We start from the raw sequence: 13,750 nt of genomic DNA, 5'->3' as shown, positions 1-13,750 counted from the left end.
TGATTTTGAAAATTTACTTTAAGAGCATACTGGTTTGCACTAAACATACTGGTCTGGAACAATGTGTCATTTGTAATCTACACATCTGAATATTTAGGGGTCGAATACTTTTTCAAGCCACTATATATTTAGCTGAAGTGACATTCTAGGCTTACTGAAGAAATCAATCTTTGCTATTAGTAATCTAAGGAGAAGCACAAGAGTTAAGAAAAAGAATAGTGTCTGGAGAAGTCACAAGAGCTGCTCACTAAATGCTAGTTAGAGGACAGCTTTAGGATAGGTTTTGATTTTTCAAGTTCTGCAAAAGACATATTTCTTTCAGATATGCTTACATACGTAAGGTTGGTTCTGTTCAAAGGTCTTGCAGAAAAAAGATGGAATACCTACATGTCTCATGTAATATCAGAACTTTTTAACAGGCATGAAAAACATGTTTCTCACTTATGGGCCGATACAGTAAACCACGCGGGAGAGTGGGCGAGTGCCCGCTCTCCTGGCGCGCGCACAGGCCACTCTCCTGTGTGCGCGATTCAGTAACTTTATTTAAATTAGGGCCCGCGGTAAAAAGAGGCACTAGGGACACTAGCGCATCCCTAGCGCCTCTTTTTTTGACGGAAGCGGCGGCTGTCAGAGTTTGACAGCTGACGCTCAATTTTGCTGGCATCTGTTCTCAAACCTGTTGACAGCCACGGGTTCGGAAACCGGACGCCAGCAAAATTGAGCGTCCGGTTTTCAAGCCGCGGGCCCATTTCAAATTTTTAACTTTTTTTTTTTTTTAATTTTTAACTTTTTTTTAACTTTTGGGGCCATGTTAAGTAGGCAGGTGCACAGAAAAGCAGTTTTTACTGCTTTACTGTGCACTTCCCCGGCGCCGGCAGAAATTAACGCCTACCTTTGGGTAGGTGCTAATTTCTTAAAGCGGGAATGATTAATAGGGCCATCAACATGCATTTGCATGTTGCGGGCACTATTAGTCTCTGGGGGGGGGGGGGTTGGACGCGTGTTTTCGACGCGCTATTACCCCTTACTGAATAAGGGTGAAGCTAGCGCGTCGAAAACGCGCGTCCAAATGCCGGTTAACAGTGCGCTCCACCTGTATCGGCCTGTTGGTGCAGAATCTCCATCCATGTGGATATTATACTGGGAATGGTGAACTGCAGCCTAAAATATCCTGCCGGCATATATCTTGGTCTTTTTTTCAGATCACTGGAGTTCATCTTCTCTTGCTGTGAACATTTGTTATTCAAAAAAGATCACACTAAGATGTATAACTGAGTGGAGTTAACGTTTTAAAGGTTTCTCTCATTTTGTGTATATGGGGAAATGCTTAGTAGACCCAAAGCTTCTGCTCTATTCTGGAGAAAAAAATAGACCAGACCGTTTTTATTCTGAGGACAAGCAGGATGGTAGTCCTCGGACATGAGTGATATTATCGGATGGAGCCCTGCACGGAAGTTTGATATAAAAGAATTCTAGAGCTTTCAAATATGCCTTATTGAGCATGTGCAGCTGGAGTCATCACCCTCAGTTACTTTTTTTTTTTTCCACGCAGTTGTGTAGTAACGGTATTCAGCCTTGCTCTCTTCTCAGAGTTTAGTTTTGATTTTTTTCTGGAGCTGCAGCTCCTTACTGTAGTTTTTTCCTTATTTTACTTTTCCTCTGCCTTTCAACTTTCTGCCAGCTGCATGACAGGCCTTGGTCGTTGTGCAGCTTGCAGAGCCTACTTCTAATTCTGTAATGTATTTGTGTCTGTCTGTTTGGTTTTCTTTTGTAGAATCCAAATCTTTTCCCACCTAGACCCGTTTTTGGGTCAGCTGCCTCATAGGCAAATGGGAGAAAGGTGATGCTTTCAGATCTGTGGGGTTCTTCAATTTGTCTTGCTCGGGCAGCCTTTAGTTGGTGATTCACCCATGTGTGAGGAGTACCATCTTGCTTGTCCTTGGAGAAAGCAGAGTTACTTACCTGTAATAGGTGTTCTCTGAGAACAGCAGGCTGTTAGTCCTCACGAAACCCACCCTCCTCCCCTGGGAGTTGGTTTCTCCCATTTATTAGCTGTATCATGGACTGAGGGATTCTACCTAGGGGGCAGAGTGATGACTACAGCTGCACATGTTCAGTAGGGCATGCTTGAAAGCTCTAGAATTCTTTGAGATCAAAGTTCCATGCCGGGCTCCATCTGATGATGCCACCCCTGTGTGAGGACTAACATCCTGCTGTCCTCGGAGTACACCTGTTACAGGTAAGCAGCTCTGCTATGTATAGGACACTTCCCTACTCTGGGTAAATGCACTGTAATAATACTGTTATCTTAAATGATTCTTCACAATGTTGTATAACTGACAGCTGACAGCTACTTAAAGAATTCTTAATGGATTAAGGGTTTTCATCAGGTCTCAAGTGGTAAGCCAACATTTTTATGACTAGACAGGGTTTAGATTCTACAGTGCCAGTTCAAATAAAAATTAGGCAAAATTATCCAGTTTTACAGACTTTATAGTGCTGAAAAGTGATTTTTTTCCTTTTTTTTTTTAATCTCTGGATATTGCTCAGCTTCTCACCAGTGAATATTAAATATTCAGAATTAATCACCTGCCCCTCTTCCCCTTTTTGAGGCAGTGCCATACTTTTGCGTCTTCACTTAAGTTTGGCGGGAGTATACAACTGTCAACCTGGTCAAGATGGTGAGACGGACAGTGAAACGCTAAGAGAAATTAGGGAAGCTAACCAAATTAGTATTGCTGTAATAATGGGAGATTTCAATTACTTCAATATTGACTGAGTAAATGTATCATCGGTACATGCTAGAGAGATAAAGTTCCTGGATGGAATAAATTACATTTTTATGGAGCAATTGTTTCAGGAACAGACAAGAGGGAGCAATTTTAGATCTAATTCTCAGTGGAGCACAGGATTTGGTGAGAGAGTTAATGGTGGTGGGGCCGCTTGCAATAGTGATCATAATATGATCAAATTTGAATTAATGACTGGAAGGGGGACAGTAAGCAAATCCACGGCTCTCGTGCTGAACTTTCAAAAGGGAAACTTTGATAAAATGAGAAAAATAGGAAAAAACTGAAAGGAGAGCTACAAAGGTAAAAAGTGTGTAAGAGGTGTGGTTATTGTTAAAAAAAACAAAACAAAAAAACAAAACAAAAAAAATCCACCATCCTAGAAGCACAGTCCAGATGTATTTCACACATTAAGAAAGGTGGAAAGAAGGCAAAACGATTACCGGCATGGTTAAAAGGGGAGGTGAAAGAAGCTATTTTAGCCAAAAGATCTTCATTCAAAAATTGGAAGAAGGATCCAACAGAAGAAAATAGGATAATGCATAAGCGTTGGCAAGTTAAATGTAAGACATTGATAAGACAGGCTAAGAGAGAATTTGAAAAGAAGTTGGCTGTAGAGCCAAAAACTCACAGTAAAAACCTTTTTTAAAATATATCTGAAGCAGAAAGCCTGTGAGGGAGTCAGTTGGACCGTTAGATGATCAAGGGGTTAAAGGGGCACTTAGAGAAAATAAGGCCATCCTTGAAAGATTAAATGATTTATTTGCTTCTGTGTTTACTGAAGAGTATGTTGGGGAGGTACCCGTACCGGAGAAGGTTTTCATGGGTAATGATTCAGATGGACTGAACCAAATCACAGTGAACTTAGAAGATGTGGTAGGCCTGATTGACAAACTGAATAGTAAATCACCTCGACCGGATGGTATACACCCCAGAGTTCTGAAGGAACTAAAAACTGAAATTTCAGACCTATTAATAAAACCTTGTAACCTATCATTAAAATCATCCATTGTACCTGAAGACTAGAGGATGGCATATGTAACCCCAATATTTAAAAAGGGCTCCAGGGGCGATATGGGAAACTACAGAACGGTTAGCCTGACTTCAGTGCCAGGAAAAATAGTGGAAAGTGTTCTAAATATCAAAATTACAGAACATATAGAAAGACATTGTTTAATTGAGCAAAGTCAGCATGGCTTTACCCAAGGCAAGTCTTGCCTCACACATCAGCTTCACTTTTTTGAAGGAATTAATAAACATGTGGATAAAGGTGAATCGGTAGATGTTGTATACTTGGATTTTCAGAAGGCGTTTGACAAAGTTCCTCATGAGAGGCTTCTAGGAAAAGTAAAAAGTCATGGGATAGGTGGCGATGTCCTTTTGTGGATTACAAATTGGCTAAAGACAGGAAATGGAGAGTAGGATTAAATGGACAATTTTCTCAGAGGAAGGGAGTGGGCAGTGGAGTGCCTCAGGGATCTGTATTGGGAACCTTTCCAATATATTTATAAATGATCTGGAAAGAAATACGATGAGTGAGGTAATCAAATTTGCAGATGATACAAATTGTTCAGAGTATTTAAATCACAAGCAGTTTGTGATAAATTGCAGGAAGACCTTGTGAGACTGGAAAATTGGGCATCGAAATGGCAGATGAAATTTAATGTGGATAAGTGCAAGGTGATGCATATAGGGAAAAATAACCCATGCTATAATTTACACAGTTAGGTTCCATATTAGGTGCTACCACCCAAGAAAGAGATCTAGGCATCATAGTGGATAACACATTGAAATCGTCGGTTCAGTGTGCTACGGCAGTCAAAAAAAGCAAACAGAATGTTTGGAATTATTAGAAAGCGAATGGTGAATAAAACGGAAAATGTCAATGCCTCTGTATCGCTCCATGGTGAGACTGCACCTTGAATACTGTGTACAATTCTGTTCGTCGCATCTCAAAAAAGATATAGTTGTGTTGAGAAGGTGCAGCGAAGGGCAACCAAAATGATAAAGGGGATGGAACAGCTCCCCTATGAGGAAAGGCTGAAGAGATTAGGGCTGTTCAGCTTGGAGAAGTGACGAATGAGGGGGGATATGATAGAGGTCTTTAAGATCATGAGAGGTCTTGAATGAGTAGATGTGAATTGATTATTTACACTTTCGAATAATAGAAGGACTAGGGGGCATTCCATGACGTTAGCAACTAGCACATTTAAGTCTAATCAGAGAAAATTCTTTTTTACTCAGCACACAGTAAAGCTCTGGAATTTGTTGCCAGAGGATGTGGTTAGTGCAGTTAGTGTAGCTGGCTTCAAAAAAGGTTTGGATAAGTTCTTGGAGAAGTCCATTAACTGCTATTTATCAAGTTTACTTAGGGAATAGCAATTGCTATTAATTGCATCAGTAGCATGGAATCTTCTTAGTGTTTGGGTAATTGCCAGGTTCTTGTGGCCTGTTTTGGCCTCTGTTGGAGACAGGATGCTGGGCTTGATGGACCCTTGGTCTGACCCAGCATGGCAATTTCTTATAAAGTTTTTATTTGAAGCAATTGACAGTAGCCACAAACCAAAAACTTCAGATTTATTTTTAAATGCCTTAAGCATTTTGGTTAGTTTGTAATTAGTCATGGAATATGGGATTCCATATTTCATTCTCCTTCAAAACATTTGGAGAATACAAAAACATATTTTGTACAATAGCCTGCTTTTGTAGTTATCCCAGGGATAAGCTGCTTATCCCTGGGATAAGCAGCTTGGAATCTATCATCCTTTTGGGATCCTGCCAACTACTTGTGACCTGCATTGGCCACTATTGGCAACAGGATACTGGGCTTGATGGACCTTTGGTCTGACCCAGTATGGCAGTTCTTAAGTTTTTATACAGTTTAAAATGCAGCATTGAGAATTTTTTTTCCTGTAACTCTTTTTATTTAATGACGCAGAAAATGCAAAGAAAAATAAGCAAGAAAAGAACAGCGAAGCGACACTGCGAGTTCACTTGCAAAGTAAATAGACATTTAGTCCTTACAATAAAGGTGTCTTCAAGTCTAATAAGGTTTCCAAATGAACTCATATTTTCGTGGTGCATCATGAAGAGACTGGACATGCTTTCCTTAATGGCAACTTCAGCTATCACCCTCTTCCATTGCTCATACTGCGGTTTTGACTTCCAGAAACATGCAGTGGTTATCCTGGTCGAAGTAAAAGACCCAAAAATACAGCAAGTGTTGGAAACAGTGTATATATATAATACTTGCTAGGCAGGGTATCTCTATAGGAGAATTGGTCAACCTTCATACGATACCAAGTAAATTGGTTATCGTGCTGATAAGCCCTTATGATTAAGAGGCCTTGTAAATCATTAGGTGACTTGAATATTGTGCGATTGTTCCAGGGAAGGTTATCCTTGAATAAGATAATCCATGCACTTATCTTTAAATCCACTTTTGTTGATTAATATCGCCGTCCGACATCGCAAAGTTTTGGAGCATGTAGCCCCTTCTTCAAGGACATGGCGTTGAGTATAGTGGTCGGTGGATGCAAGATCTGCACAATATAAAAGAAATAGAGAAGTGGTTATCCTGGTAGCTTGCAGTAGATGGTCATCAAGCCTGCTAGTCCATTTACTGGGAGGAGCATCCCTCCATCTCCCCAGCAAATAGAAAGGATCCCTAAGCTGAAAGTGAGTAATCTACAGAATAACAGCTTGCACCTGTAACCAAAAACAACTACTAGTGGCCAATCCCACCACATAAGCAGGAGGCTGACAAGCTGCAACCCTTCCAACACACACAAAAGACTCGCAGAACTGAATTTAGCAGAAAACAAAGGATATCTATAAGTCGTGTGTATTAGGTGATACATAAGTTCCTGATTTTTATTACAGCGAGATAATTTAAAAGTAGCCCACCAGATATCCCCACAGTCATCTTTATCAAGATGTAAAGATAAATCCATATTCCACTTAGCAATAAGGATGGCATGGTCTTCAGTACTTTAACATCATCCTGCAAATATATATATACAATTGGGAAATCAGTTTGAAGTGATACAGGGGAGTTGTCATCAACTGTTCCAGTCCTGTACATGGCCGCACTAAAGAAAATGTCAGCTTTGCCCAACAAGTCTCTACACAGTTGTCATAATGATATCATGTATGAGGAGACACTCCACATTCAAGAACTAAATCCTCAAATGTTTTACATAGCTGACCCACCCAAATTTGATCTAAACAACATAAACCTTTAGTCATCCAATCGTCAGTGTCTGACAGCCTTTCCCCTATCTCATCTTTAATATGCAATCCTTATCTGCAACGCTATCTATTGGTAAGTCTAACAAGTTACGAACAACCTTCCAGGTGCGCAGTGTGTGAGAAAATATTGGACTGCTACAAGATATTTTTATAATATGCAGGAGTTAATAAGGAACCCAAATACAAATTCCCAGCCTGATAACATTCTAAGGAAACCCAAGAAGGATTCCCTAAGAGACCACACCAGCCCCTTATGTCAACAAACTGCGCAGAGACACAATATAAATAAAGATCTGGAGCATCAAATCTCCCTTAGCCCTTTGTGAACTGCAAGGTGGACAACATATTGCAGGGAATTTTCCCCCTCCAAAGAAGAGAAGAGATGGAGCCATTCGGTTGCCGAAAATACCCCCTTAAGAACAGGACAGGGAAGGTGTTGGAACAGAGATAATAATCTAGGTAGCACTGTCGTTTTTACCAGATACGCCCTACCCAACAGTGACGGGGGAGAATTCCATCCATCGCTTTGAGTCTGCATGCAATTGAGAAAGGAGTTTAGTGTAATTCAAAGCATACAAATCTGAGAGACCAGAATCCCCAAATACCCATAAACTATTTGTAGCTAAAGTGAAGTCTCCCACAACTTGCGGAAGATGTCCCAAAGGGCCAATTGGAAAAATAAACCGATTTAGGATAATTAATTTTATAACCGGAAAAGATACTGTAGTACTCAGTTAAGGATAAAAGAGCCGGAACAGATTTCTGTACGAGTTAGAATAGAATATCATCAGCAGAGAGGGAAATTTTATGTTCCTCAGAACCAACATGAAAACCAACAACACTTGCCCTGTCCCTAATTTGTTGTGCAAGGGGCTCCAAAGCCAAATTAAAGAGAAAAGGAGAGTGCCTCGGAAAATTGGAAAAGAATTGGACAACTTCCATTCACCAAAACCCTGGCCTGAGGTTGAAGTATACAAAACTCTAACCCAAGAAAATTGAGGGGGGGGATCTCAAAATGCTGTAAAACATATCCTGCCAGGAAATCCCATAGAAAACTTCTTAAAATCTGCCTCAATGAATTTCTTACATTTTCTCTTACTAATAAAGCAGCAGTCATCAATTAGTGTCATGCACTGTGAATATTAAGATTCCAGCAGCATTCTGCCTGAGACACCCTTCTTTAAGCTCCTTTTGACATTCCATAGAGCAGGTTTCAAAAATGTGAGTCTCAAATTAACCTGCTTATTAGAACTGATATTCATCCCTCCCCTAATTATGCATTCATTACATTTCTGAAATCTGGTTACTGGACTGACCCTTGTGCATGGATGTAATGCAGTAAAGGACACTCATTTTACATTTGCAAACTTAAACTATGCTAAAGAAATATACTTTATTAGGAAGAAATTCCTGTGCGTAGTATTTACTTGTACCAATAAAAGTGGATTAAATATTTTTCCCGTTGATAGCAGGGCTGAATTAGCCATGCTGACATGGGAACTGTCCTTCAGGGCCCAGGAGGCAGAGCTTCAGAAGTAGAATACAGAGCTTTGCTCTGTGCAGCTGCGCCTGCTTTCCCGCGCAGCAGAAGAGATTCTCCTCAGTCTCTTCTTTCCGCGCACGGGATCGCAAGCTGGGCTTCGTGGTTCTCCTCAGCCAAAAAAGAATGACTCCTCCCAGACCCTCTGGGATCAAGAAATGTACCTGCGGAAAGATCATGTCCATCACCGATGGACATGATCTCTGCTACCGATGCCTAGGGCCTACCCATATGCAGGCCTCATGCCCACAGTGCGGCCGGATGTCGCCGCGAGCTTAGAAGATTTAGCAGCTTCAAACAGCATCCGCTGAATCCCATGGCCCACCTTCAGAGGCCCATTTCTCTCCCGGGCCAGTGAAGGAATCTGGCCCGAAGGTAAGGCGGTCAGCGTCCGTCGATACCCGCACCCCCGGGACTGGGGGTTCGGAAGGCCGCAAGTCGGACGACAAACGGCACCACAATGCCTCCAAAAAGTGCAGAGACCCGTCCCTGCCTCAATCGCCAGCGTTAGAGGGGCTTCTCACGTCAGAGCAGCGGTCGAAGACGGGGGACGCTAACTTGCATGCCCGACGCTACTGAAATGCTTCGAAGTTTAGGACTCTCGACGCCAGTGTCGAGGCTGACGTCGGCAGCGTCGAAGCAGATGCCCTCACTGCTCCGATCGACAAAAATTGCGCCGGAATCGACTCTGCTAGCGTCAACATCGACACATGCGTTGGGAGCGACGCATCATTAATCAGGAGCATCGGGACCGAAGCACTCCCAAAGAGAAGCGTCGATCGGCGCATAAAGCGTCAGGAGCGACGCACATCGTGCCGGCAGCGATATAATCGACGCCGGCAATGGTGCATAAGGCGTTGAGAGAAGCACATGGAGCGCCAGCCAGGCCACCTGGACCGCTCCCGACGCAACCAGGGTCAAGATCGCTGCATCATGCGTCGGGATCGACGCAGCCTATGATACCATCGACTCATCCATGTTCCCGAGCACGGAAGGCTTCTTCCAGAAGAAGTCGATCTTCCAGGGACCTCCTACCATCGGGTGAGGAACGAGGGCGGACCACGTCCCATTCCTCTTCACTGTCCTCCTCATCGGTCAGGATCTGCTCTGATACATCGTCCAGGCATGGCCTGACTGACGAATTCCCACGGGGACTGCACCGGAAAAGGAGAGTCGAGTCTCCTCATGGGTTACACTCTCCACCGCCTCAACCAGCCCGACTCGGCACCAAACCGAAAATGCCGACTCAGACAAAAGAGAAATTTATGCAGCTTTCGCTGGCTCTCTCTGACTTTTTCGGAGTCATGCAAGCGTCGTTTGACATGCCGACTTCACCAGCGGGCAGTGAAGCACCACATTCGTCCCCATCGTCCTCACAGGAGGAGGCGACAACGCCACAGATAAAAGAACGAACTCCACCTCCAGCGGTGCCTGTACCCGTTGACCAGGAGCCTGGGTATGCTACGGACCCGAATTCCCCTCAAACATCACCGTCCTCATCCACGGGATTCTCATCTGATCCCTCGGATGATCTCCCGGAACCATACTCTCCTCCGGAGGATCTATCCTATCCAAAGTTCCTGGAAAAAGTTGGATCGCTGTTGAATCTGGAAATACAGAAGCTGCATGATTCTCGGGCAGACCCCTTAGATTTACTTAATATCTTTGATGTACCGGTGGAACAGACATCCTTGCCGTCGCATAAGATCTTAAATTCAGTCCTTGACAAGTTGTGGGAAACACCATTTTCCATTCTGGCTGTGTCAAGGAAAACGGACATAAAGTTTAGAATGAAGAATGATCCTTGCTATTCAGTCCAGCAACTTCCACACTCCTTACTGGTGATGGAATCGGCGATGCAGAGGGCCAAAAGATCCAAACTGCATGCCTCTGTTCCACCGGGTAAGGATCAAAAGCTCCTTGACGAGTTTGCCCGCAAGTCTTTCCAGGGAGCAATGTTGTCTGCACGCATTCAACAACATCAGTTTTACATTGTCCAGTATTTGTTTGAGTGCATTCAACAGATGAAGAGCAATGTTCCGGGATCGGAGCATCTGTACACAGTCCAGTCATCAACTAAACGATATGGAAGAAGGTATCTGACACCTATTAAGGACAATTTATGAATCCTCTGAAACTTCTTCTCGCATATCTGCCTCGGCGAGAAGGCTTGCATGGCTTCGCTCTAGCGCCATCCAGGAAGACCTACACTCAAAACTTGCCAATCTCCCTTGCAAGGGGGATAATCTCTTTGGGGATAGATTCCAAGAAACAGTAGCAAACTTAAAGGAACAGGCAGCAGCGGTCCAGTCCCTGACTCAGCCATCCAGATTTTAATCACAAAGAAAATACTACACTTCAGGGCGCAGACAATCCTATCCGACTAGGCCGATGCGACAATACTCGTCCTATCGACCTCAACCTTATCTTCCGCCGCAGCGTGCTAAACAACAACCACCACAAAATCAAGCACAGCAGCTTAGGGGCCGCCGCAGAGGGCAACCCCCACAGAATCAACAAGCTACGTCTTCTGCCAAGCCACAGTCCTCCTTTTAGAGATACTACCACCACTACCCTGTCTATATCCGCCGGGCAGAATCACGACTCGATAAGTCGAATGGAAGAAGATAACATCAGACCAGTGGGTTCTGGAAGTAGTGGAAAGGGGATACCAACTACAGTTTGTGACAAAACGTCAATTCCCGCATCCTGTCTGCAAAGTACACCATCCACATCAATCACTACTACGGGAAGAGATACTATCCCTTCAGAAACAATGAGCAATCCATTTGATTCCACCGTATGCTCGACACAAGGGTTTTTATTCAACATACTTCCTCATTCCAAAAAAGACAGGAGGTCACCGGCCAATTTTAGATCTGCGGGAGCTCAACAAACACTTAACCAAAGAAAAATTCAAGATGGTATCCTTAAAGAATATTCTACCACTTCTGCAACTCAACGACTGGATGTGTTCCATCGATCTGAAGGATGCGTACATGCACATATCAATCAACCCATCTACGTGATGATACCTCTCCTTCCAATTTCAGAACCAACATTATAAATACAAGGTCCTCCCATTTGGTCTCTCGGCGGCCCCCAGAGTTTTCACAAAATGCATGGCAGTAGTGGCGCATCTACGGAAGCTAGGCATCCGCATTTTTCTGTATCTGGACGATTGGCTGCTAGTGGCATCGCATCCCGAAATGCTCCGCCACCATCTACACCAGGCACTCCAGTGCTTGGATCGGCTGGGGATACTGGTCAATTTTCAGAAATGTATTTTCGAGCCAACGCAGATTCTTCAATTCATTGGTGCCCGCTTGGATACCATCAGGACACGAGCATTTCTTCCTCAAGACAGGAGAGTGGAGATGCGTCGGATATTATGATCTCTCCAGCGCACCAAGTTCTCACAGCACTGGGACACATGGCAGCAGCCATCTATATAGTTCCCAACACAAGATTACACATGCGCCGCTTGCCATGGGGACTGAAGAGGCTGTGGAGACAACATTCGCAACCTCTCGCGAAGCAAATATCCCTCACTGCAGAAATGATAAAAGATTTGGACTGGTGATTGAAACCCAGAACACTAACGAAAGGAGCATGGTTTACCCCACCTCCACACAATGCAGTCCTGACCACTGATGCCTCCCACAAAGGATGGGGAGCACATTTGGATCAATTGCAGGCTCAAGGGTTATGGTCCCCACAAGAACAGCTCCTACAGATCAACTTGCTGGAACTCCGAGTGATCAAGAATGCAATTGGCATGTTCCTCCCCCATCAACAAGGATGACTGATCATGGTCTATACCGACAATCAAGTAGCCATGTTTTGTATAAATAAACAAGGCGGTTCCGGTTCCTGGATACTGTGCAAGGAGACGATTCAGATTCTGGACCAAGCACATCGGCACCGTATACAGGTACAGGCCACATACCTACCAGGTGTGGTGAACACTCGGGCGGACAGGCTCAGTCGGATTTTCTACCCTCACGAATGGGAATTGAATCACCAGGTGGTATTAACTGTCTTCCGGAAATGGGGAACACCCTCAATAGATCTGTTCGCTACAGAACACAACGCAAAAGTTCCTCGCTTCTGCTCCGTTTGGAGTAGCAATCACAGAGTAGCGCAAGATGCGTTCCTGTTTCCATGGACAGAACCTCTCATGTATGCCTTTCCTCCAATTCCACTCATCACGAAGACTATACAAAAGTGCATACGGGATGCGGCACAGATGATTTTACTGGCACCAGCTTGGCCCACACAATTGTGGTACACTTACCTTCTCGATCTGTCCATCGATGAACCATTCACACTACCACCTCAAGTAGATCTTCTAACACAAGAAGGGACGCTCTTGCATCCGATGCAAGCATCCCTCCACTTGATGGCGTGGTGATTGAACGGCTCCTTTTGACTGAGCAGGGTATATCCATGGCGGCTCAGGACATACTGTTACACTAGAAAACCATCCACAACCCGTAACTACAGTTTCAAGTGGAAACGTTATGCCAACTGGTGTCTAACTCATGGGTACCAACCCATAGATTGTTCGCCGGAGACACTCTTGGACTATCTCCACACCCTATACACAGCCGGTCTCGTCACCTCTTCAATTCGAGTACATCTCAGTGCTATAGCAGCATACCATAGACTGCACGGAGGTCAATCCATTTCGATGCATCCAATCGTATCAAAATTTTTCAGAGGTCTTATACGTTTGCGACCTCCAGTCACCAAACCACCGATATCCTGGGATCTCAGTATTGTCCTGGAACAACTTATGCCATCTCCATTCGAGCCAATTGAATCTGCGCACATAACTACTTTCCACATGAGAGATTTTTTCCTGGTCATGGTAACGTCAGCGCGTTCAAGCACTGGTGCATTACAGTCCCTATTTGTAATTTCACCATAACAAGGTGATCCTGCGCCTGTAAGAGAGCACTGGCTTATTACAAATCTAGAACACATTCTACTTCCAGAGCATCACAATTGTTCGTCTCATTTAATCCAAATGCTCCAGCGCTCCTGGTAGCAAAACAAACTATTTCCAGTTGGATTGCTCAATGTATCCAGTTCTGTTACCACAAGTGCAAGGTAGTCCTAACCTCTAACCTGAATGCACATCAAGTATGAGCGATGGCGGCCTTGG

The 13,750-nt window shown here is 43.9% G+C and overlaps 1 protein-coding gene across 2 annotated transcripts in view; it reads left to right on the top strand.

Annotated features, from left to right (window-relative positions):
• The window catches only part of USP10 (ubiquitin specific peptidase 10), a 201,214-nt gene that overhangs the window by 23,803 nt on the left and 163,661 nt on the right, over positions 1-13,750 (top strand). The window lies entirely within an intron of this gene.

This window comes from Rhinatrema bivittatum, chromosome 7, assembly GCF_901001135.1.
Source record: "Rhinatrema bivittatum chromosome 7, aRhiBiv1.1, whole genome shotgun sequence".
Taxonomy (NCBI): Eukaryota; Metazoa; Chordata; class Amphibia; order Gymnophiona; family Rhinatrematidae; genus Rhinatrema; species Rhinatrema bivittatum.
The sequence above is the reverse complement of the archived record's forward strand: the minus strand, read 5'-3'. Positions and strand labels throughout refer to the sequence as shown.